Source organism: Nicotiana attenuata, unplaced genomic scaffold (assembly GCF_001879085.1).
Source record: "Nicotiana attenuata strain UT unplaced genomic scaffold, NIATTr2, whole genome shotgun sequence".
Classification (NCBI taxonomy): domain Eukaryota; kingdom Viridiplantae; phylum Streptophyta; class Magnoliopsida; order Solanales; family Solanaceae; genus Nicotiana; species Nicotiana attenuata.
The window spans coordinates 436246-445995 of record NW_017670662.1 but is presented as its reverse complement, the minus strand read 5'-3'; positions in this window follow the sequence as shown (position 1 = coordinate 445995).

Here is a 9750-nt window from a genome sequence, read left to right as displayed (position 1 = left end):
TTATTTGGGTTGACCCATTGGGAAGGGTTTTCAGGGGTTATAGCAGGGATAGAGGTGACATAACCAGCAGCTTTGAGTCTTTCATACAGCTGGTCAATTGGTTCAGCAATGGCGGTATATTGTTTGGGAGATCTGCGGTCGAAATTTGGTCGGGGTCTAGGAAAGTTTTGGCGAGGGGGAGGTGATTGATAGTGGGATTGTTGAGTGTTGTAGGCTTGGTAGATGTGTGCAGGCTGGGAATATCTGGGTGAAGCAGGTTGGTATGTAGGAGGTGGAGGTGATTGGTAGGTAGGTGGTGGGGTTTGGTAGGAGGGTGCGGATGTTTGGAAATTTGGAGTGGGCTGATATTTAAGTGGAGGTATTGGGTAAGTTTGGTATTTGACGGGTGATTTGGTCCTCTGTGCAACCATTACGGCACCTACGTCCCTTTTCTTGGACGTACCACCAGACTATAGAGCCTTGTTGGTGGCTTGCAAAGCTTTGAAGTTTGTAACCATACCACTCTTGATACCTTCCTCGATCCTTTCTCCTAGCTTGATGATGTCAGAAAATTTATGGTTTTCGATCAACATCAGTCTTTCATAGTATTGCGAATCCTGAGCCCAAACGAAAAACTTGTTCATCTGTTCTTCCCCTAAAGCAGGTCGAACCTTAGCAACCTCTGATCTCCAACGAGTGGCATACTCGCGGAATGTTTCTATGGTCTTTTTAGATTCTAAAAACATCCAGTGCATTTTCCATATTGAAGCTGAATCTGTCCATGAAGTCGGATGCCATACTTACCCAGTTCGACCACTTCTTTGGGTCTTGGCTAATGTACCAGGACAGAGCATCTCCTTTCAGGCTCCTCATGAAAAGCTTCATGCGGATCTTCTCATCTTTTCCTACTCCGACCAGCTTGTCGCAGTATGTCCTCAAGTGAACCCTGGGATCCCCTGTACCATCAAACATTTCAAACTTGGGAGGTTTGTACCCCTCGGGCAGTTCGACATCGGGCTGTATATCCTTCACTGAATTCAACGGTTCCGGGATGAGCAGTGGAGTGTTGTTGGGAGTGTGGCAAGTATTGCAATGGTGGTGAGGAGCGGGTTGCTTTGGGATGTTTTGCGGAGGTATGGGATTCTGAGTATTTGGGAAGGTAGCTTCTGGAGTGGTCAGGGAAAATGACAGACTCGCCAAATTCCGGACTTGATCAAGCTCTTCTTGGAATTTCAGTAGTTTTTGTTCTATCTGAGAGGCATTTTCCTTGGGGACCATAGCACTACGAGTGACCTCTACCCGTTCAGCTGAGTTGTTTGAATCTTTCATTTTCCTTTTGCTTTTGTGCCTGACAGGACTGGGAGGAGGAGTAGGTGGAGGGCCCCTGGATCTGGTAAAGTATGCTGATGTTGCCAGAGTTCACGAACTAACCTTTGGGGAGGGGAATAAACAAAAAGTAAAAACAGAAAGGTGACAAGTCAGTAAGGATCATAAGAAAAAAATGTTGCAATATTTAAACACGTAGTGCAGGAAATATAAAGCGCGTCCTAATTTTGGGGACCTCGTTGTGCCCGAGGTAGGCCTAGCGACAGGTAAATTTGGAGAACTTGGAATGCTAAATGCCTCATTTTATTGATAAAAAGGTAGACGAATCCCAAAACGATACTAAATAACAGGAAATAGAAATGTCACTAGTGGCCATAGGCCTTATTACAAAGCAAAAAGGAAAAGCTCCTATCTATTTGGTCCCAGAAGGACCTTCCCCAGAATCGGCATTGTTAGCTCCCTCGAACAGTTCTCCCAGCGCGCAGTCCTAGCAGCAAGTAGGCTCCGGCCAGGTGTCCTCCTTCATTCCCTTCAGCAACTCGGCAGTCTTCGACCCTCTTTAGAAACTTCTTTTCTAGTTCCACTATACCTCTCTCTAAATAGACCAGTCGTTTGTTGGCGCTGACAGCCATATCCTTCCATTCTTCAATTAGTTTTTGATTGGCTTCTTGTATTTCCCGGTGCTCATTTTCATATTCCCGCATCCTCTTGCGCAGTTGGTTGTACTTTACTTGTTCTTCAGCCTTTTCATCGATGATCCTGTGACCTCGAACAAACCCAGGTTGACCCAAACCGTTGCGATTGTCCTCCAGCCAGCCAGAATAATGTGGGGTACAACCAGCATGGTAGCGATCTGGTTCGATGGTGTCTTTTCCCAAGATAATTTTGCAGTGCCACATATGCTGAGCCTTGCTCCTGTACGGACTATCGTCATTCTGGAAATTAGCTCGGAAGTGACTCATCTTGTCGACCCTTGGTATAACCTGCTTCCTACCAGCCTAACAATTTGGGGTGGATGTTGGTGACCATGCCGAACCTGGGGACCTCGTGCCTCATTTCTGCAAAACAAAAAGTGTTAGACCCTTACCCCCACCAGACTCGACTATTAAATATCAATAATCGGCATAAGAAGCATTTAGTTCTCCAAATGAATGCATAGAACGTGGTAGTGTCCATTTGGGTTTCAAGGAAACCCGGTGGACTTTGGACAAGGCTATCTTAAAGAGTCATTATGCGGACAACATAACTGACTCGGCTAGGTTTGACCATGATGCATGCACAATTAAACAAAGTAGGTTTCTATGGGGTATTAGACTGGTACCCTTGAGCGGACAACTCAAGAGGAAAAGGTGCGGAACCGTCGACTACACCGTTGATCGACTGGTTTTACCGCAAATATGCCTTTGCCAAATTTAGGGGGTGATAATATCAGAATGGTGTAACCACTCATTATAAGCGTTGCTATGGTATTTTGTTTGGCACGAGTGGAATATGATGTTGAAAATGCAGTTACAATAATTAACATCCGGTGCAGGATTTAAATGAAGTGGCGATATTTCAGCCATGCAAAAATGNAGTTGTCACGTATTTGCATGTTCATAAAGTAATAATTACAACAGTTTCTCATAATTTACAACAGCATTAAAGGAAAGCGGTAAAGGAAAACATTAAAAGAAAAGAAACGAAGAGCCAAGTCAGTTTCGTAGTAGAAGAAGGAATAAATACTTAAAGGCACTTTAAACAAGTAAAGACATGAAAAAAAGCAAAAGGTCACAAATAGCATGAAATGGTAAAAGCCTTAAAGAAATCCCCAGTAGAGTCGCCATGCTGTCGATGCCCCCTTTTTCTTGCGAAATCGGGTATATGACATTTGGGCGGACAACTCATTTCCTTTTGGGAATTAGGTTTGCAATTGAAGAGTCGCCACCTAATGATTAAGTGCATTAGGACACTAAAAAAGAAATTTGATTTAGAAAACCAGAGATTGGATAAGGGCTTGAAATTATCTTGAGGGGAAGGTGTTAGGCACCCCTCAAGATCCACTAGTGTGGTTCCCGGCCATGCTACAATTGTGACTTTAAGTGCAAATGACAAATGAACAAGCAAGGATTGCAAATACGAGATAGTTTTCACATAACGGTTGCAAGCAACTGAAACAAAGAAGTTAAAGAAGCTGAAATTTGGGAAGAAAGCAATTTTAAAAGTTCTGAAAATAAACAAGAAAAAGGAAGGTTTTTACATAATTGATGCAAGTAATTGAAGTAAAAGAAAAGTTAAAGAAGCTGAAAATTGAGCAGTTTCTTTTCTTTTTTAAAAAAATTCCGAAAGATTAAACAAGTAAAGGGAAGGGGGGGGGGGGGCTAGGTTTATAAATAATATGGATCACCCCACACAACACCCGGTACCCGTTTATACACGTGGTGTTATCGCGTGGTTATCATATCCATATCTATCCTTTCCCACCCCGTTAAGGTATTAAAGCGCGGAATAGTCTCGTTACATATTGCATGCTATTACCCGTCTCAATCCTATCAGTCCCGGAGGCATTTGGGACTACTAGTCCTAAAGGGGAAGGGAGATTCGGGCTTTTCAGAGTTTAAAAGGATAAAATCCTAAGGCGACAAACAAAACACATAAAGCAGGTATGGGAAACACATAACGGTTAAAAAGGCTCAGACATGCCTCCTCACTTAAAGACAGATTGTTTAGCATGTCTTGCACATACTGGTTATGGTCTGAAATAAACATAAAGCGTTAAGGTAGGCTGATTTATCACATATTTTCAGATAAGAAGTCCGAATTTGGCCTGCCTGCTGATTGTAATTATCAAAGACTGGTGCAGTTGATTAATTACCTAATGGCTTGCCTAAGTGAAACCTATAGGCATGATATCTAATAATGCAGGAGTACACTGCTTTTTAAGGAAGGCTTGCTGATTACAGAAAAAACATAAGTTCTGCAGGTATTGAGTATCGTTACCACTGATTTTAGACTTGTAGACGATTCAGATTCAGTTGATTACTCCTATATGCATGCTTTCTAAGTGTGGTTGGTTTTAAAACGTTTATGGAAATGCAGGAGTCCTATAGGCATGGTACTAGAAGGCAATTTGTTATTTAAACCTATAAACTGTTTGCCTAGTGATAGATGTTTATGCAGAATTTAAGAGATCCTATAGACAGGTTCTCTATATGAGATGCAGACATGCAGAATCCTATTGTCATGTTCTCTGTACGAGATGCAGAAATGCAAGAACTATTGATATGATATCTATGCATGAAAGACAGAACTTATATACATGATTTCTAAAATGTAGAAGTGCAGAAAACCAATAGGCAGAATTTCGAGAATGCAGAAAACCAGGATACGATTGCAGAAGTAAATACCTAAGAGCATGACGTCTACCCTTATGCATACATGAAGGACCCTCCCTTTTTAACTAAAACCCCCATAAGTTATTACAAAATTATTACAATCCAGAACGAATCAAGAAGAGTAAAATTATCAGAGAAACTGAAAAATTTTACAACCAAGGAGAGCCTGATTCAGACTCCAGGTCTGAAATATGAAATAAACCAACTCCAAAGATCCAATTTCTAACGCCTTTCTCATTTCTGGGTGTGTCAGAGTTCCCAAGAGCCTCATGGACTCCGGGCAGTGCTTACACCCAAATTCATTACTAAATTGAATTGTAGTGCAGTGTGGAAGAGCCAACCCTCAAGTGTCCAAGTTCAGAGGGAGCTCAAGGTCCCAAGGCAAGGCTCATGGGAGGGGGGCAGAACTTAGAAACTAGGAATGAGTGTAAGTGCAGAGAGGGGATTCTGGGAAAAAGCAAAGATAGGCTGGTGGTCATACCTAGCAATTGACAGTGCTGGCACACCCCAACCAGCCTGTTAGCCACACTGTTTGGGAGTTAGGATCCTTTAAGGATCTAGCACAGACATGAACAACAATTTGGATGCTGCCATGCCTGAACCTTAACTCAAACACATAGAGGGGAATAGGGGTATGGGGATTCACAGTAGAAAACAGATGCAAAGAGAACAACACACATATTTAACACTAAGCATAGAGAGCAAAGTAGACAGGATGATAGAAGCTGTGAAATAAACACATTTGGATGAGGCTGAAACTTAAATTAGAACATACCAGTTTCAGGGAAACAAGAAAGTAAAAGCAGTAGTCTTGTAAAGCCAAATTGCAAGCAAATAATCAGAATATCTCAGAAGAGAGTAGAGTGTTGAGTGAAGAGTAAGAGTATTGAAATTGAAAGTAAGTAATGTGTGTTAGAGTATTGAACTCCAGGTGTCTTAAAGTGCTGAAAGGTCGTGCCCTTTATAGTGCAGAAAGCAAGTAAGAAAAAGGTAAGAAAATAGTTTTGAAATCAATTACATAAGGTCTCCCTTTAATTAAGGGATTCTGATTTCAAACAGGCAGAATAAATAAGGAAGGAATTTGTTCAAAATCTTTTCCAAAGTAGTACAAGAAGGGCAAATACACAGAAACTATTTAAGGAAAGAGTTTGATAGCAACACGGTTTGTGCAAATAAGGAAAGGCAATCAATCAATCAACCCGTAAAAATCAGAAATTGAGTTTTGGTATGAATGAATCTAACCGGAAAAGATGAAGAAAGGTTTAATTAAAGAAAATCAGTAACAATCAATCGGACCTTATTAAAAGGAATTTTGAATCAATCACAAATTGGCAATACCTTTTCTGAAAGGAAGAATTCCTCATATATAAAGCATACAGACATGTCAAACAAGAAAGAACTGTCATGCTAATTAGAAAGAATCTAGTATAGAAAAGTTCAGAGTCACAAACAAAGAGGCTCAAATTCAGTACATAGACTCAGACTTAGTTTGAGAGAATCCTGGGTTCCATAATAGAACCCTAGTCCACACACAAGATCAAACTCGCCAAAAACCCCAAATCCTAGGGTTTTCAACTCGAATCAGATTCAGAGACGAGAAGACAAATAACTGAAACAGGCTCAGAGGTCTCTTTCAGAGACTCGTGAGAAAACAAACAGGTAAAATAGCAGGTTCAAAACAAACATAGTGAAAAAGCTGATTTGAAGCATAAAGAACATGTTTTAAGAAAAGCTTGGAACTTAAACAAGTTCAGAAGACAAAGAGTCAGTATAAAATTAAGGAAACGGTAGATGAAACATGTTTAGAAAGAACTCAAACAAAGTCCAGAATAAAGCAAATAAAGAACTAAGAGCTTAGTAGAAAATACAGTAAAGGAACACAGGGTAAACGAACACATAAGATAAACGTGTGAAAGCATGATATAGAAACCAGTAGAAGAAAGAACGGAGCACAATAGAAGAATATGCATAATAAGACAAACATAAGAACACAGGAGAAGGATATGCGAGGTAGAAAAGAGAATACAAAACATAGCATAGACAGATTCACACAAAGAAAAGAAGAAGAGGAGTCAGAAAACATTTTAAAACTTTTTCAGAAACCCTAAATCGAAGAGAAACAAATTTTGAAAGAGAAGATTGGGGAAAACGTTTTAAAACTCCAGTAGAACACATATATAGCATAGATCTAAGGAAACAACCAGAGAAAACCTCGAATAGATTAGGGGTTCAGAGAAACCCTAGAAATGAGAAAGGCTTGGAAGAAAGTTCGATCTTGGGTCGGAGAGGTCAGAAATAGGCTCCCGATGCTTGGATATGCTGGAGTGAGGCTGGAGAGGCCTCAAAGCCATGGATCTGAGAAGATTTCAAAGAACACCATCGAGGTCAGACCTCGAAACTTCAAACACCCAGGGTTTAGAGGTGGAGGGGGGTGAGTACAGGCCATCCATGGCCTGAGAAGCCATGGATTTCGGTGAAAGTGCGGTTGAAAAGGGCGGAAGATGACTAGGGTTCCGAGGAACCTTCGAGAGAGTTTTGGGAGAGGAGAGTGTTTGAAGGCGGCTGGGAGATGGATATGAGGGAATTAGGGTATGGTCGGTGGGTTAAAAATGGTAAGGGGTGATCGTGGTCGTTGATAAAAATGATCAACGGCCTGGATTGAAAGAAGGGCCAAGCGGGTTAATTGGTTGGGTCGAGTTAAATTAGAATTGGTCCAGGTAATTTGGGGTTCAAAATTGGGTCAATTAGGATATCAATTTGGCTATAATTGAAATAGATTGGGGCTACATATTAAATAGCAGTTTTTCCCTTTTTATTTTATAGCAAATAGTAAAAATGATTCTGAAATTAAATTAAAAGTACTGAATCAGTAAATAATATATAAATATTAATTTAAAAATATTGGAACCAAATTTATTATTATAAAATGCTATTAATCTTAAAATAGGCTAAAATTGTAATCATATGCAATTCAGCCTTTAAAATACCAAATAAATTTGTAAAAAATATACAAAAATTACCTTAACTATATTTTGGTATAAATATGGGAAATAAAATAAATTATCCACCAAAATGATAATTTTGGAAATAATTATTGGTTTTATACTGCTAAAATGGGCAATAAATTGATTTTAAAAATCTTTTAGAAATTAGGAAAAATACTAAAACACTTGGACATGCTTATATATGCATGCATATGTTATTTCGAAAATATATAGGGAAAAACTGGGTATCAACAGTGACACACTACGTTCATTCTTTTCCCATCGATAAGGGCCAATTGCTCATAGCGGCTCCTTATCCATTCCGCATCGCTGAGTTCTGCTTCCTGTATGACTCTTAAGGAAGGAATCTCTACCTCGGCTGGGATGACAGCCTCGGTACCATAAACTAGCATGTAGGGAGTTAACCCGGTTGACGTGGGAACTGTGGTGTGGTACCCTAACAGAGCAAAGGGTAACTTCTCATGCCACTGCTTGTGATTCTCTACCATTTTCCTTAGTATCTTCTTGATGTTTTTGTTGGCGGCTTCTACGGCTCCATTCATCTGAGGTCTGTAGGCGGTGGAATTCTTGTGCTTGATTTTGAAAGTTTCACATATAGATTTCATCAGATCACTGTTGAGGTTGGCAGCGTTGTCAGTAATAATGGACTCAGGGACTCCGAAACGGCAGACAACACGATCCTTGAAAAAATCTGCGACAACTTTCTTGGTTACAGCTTTGTAAGATGCAACTTCTACCCATTTTGTGAAGTAATCAATGTCCACTAGAATAAACCTGTGCCAATTCGAAGCAGTGGGCTCAATTGGGCCAATAACATCCATTCCCCAGGCGGTGAATGGCCAAGGCGAGCTTGTTGCATTGAGCTCGTTTGGCGGCACCTTTATCATGTCGGCATGCACTTGACATTGAAAGCATGTGCGGACATACTGATGCAATCCATCTCCATGGTCATCCAAAAGTAACCTGCTCTGAGTATTTTCTTGGCCAAGACGAAACCGTTCATCTGAGGACCACAGGTCCCAGCATGCACATCCTCGAGTAGCTTGGAAGCTTCCTTTGCGTCGACACACCTTAGCAAACCCAAATCCGGAGTTCTTCTATACAAGTTCCCTCCACTGTGGAAGAAATGATTTGACAACCTCCGGAGCGTGCATTTCTGAATGTGATTTGCATGCTCCGGATATTCTCCTTTTGATAAATACTCCTTGATTTCATGAAACCAAGGCTTTCATCCGCTTCTTCTTCGACATGAGCACAATATGCCCCCTGATTATGGATCCTTACCGGAATGGGATCACTATAGTTCTTATCTAGATGCTGTATCATTGACGATAAAGTGGCTAATGCGTCGGCGAACTCATTCTGAATTCTGGGCACATTTCGGAATTTTATCTTCGTGAACCTCCTTTTCAATTCCTGCACATGGTGCATATATGGCAATATCTTGGAATTCTTGGTAGCCCATTCTTCTTGGACCTGGTGCACAAGCAAATCTGAATCGCCGATCACCAACAACTCCTGAATGTTCATGTCGACTGCCATGTTGAGCCCTAGTAAGCAAGCTTCGTACTCCGCCATGTTGTTGGTGCAGGGAAATCTGAGTTTAGCAGATATGGGATAATGCTAACCCGTTTCTGATACCAAGACTGCTCCAATGCTTACTCCTTTGAAATTTGCGGCTCCATCAAAGAACATCCTCCAACCCTCATACGCTTCGGTAATGTCTTCTCCTACAAATGATACTTCTTTATCAGGGAAATACGTTTTTAAGGGTTCGTATTCTCTTCCCACCGGATTTTCAGCAAGGTGATATGCCAATGTTTGTCCCTTGACCGCCTTTTGAGTCACGTAGATGATGTCGAACTCACTCAGCAATATCTGCCATTTAGACAACTTCCCCATAGGCATGGGCTTCTGAAATATGTACTTCAAAGGATCCATCCTGGATATGAGGTATGTAGTGTAGGCACAGAATGCCTTAACTTCTGGGCTATCCAGGTCAAAGCACCGCAAGTGCGTTCAAGCAGAGAATACCGTGCTTCATAAGGTGTGAATTTCTTACTCAG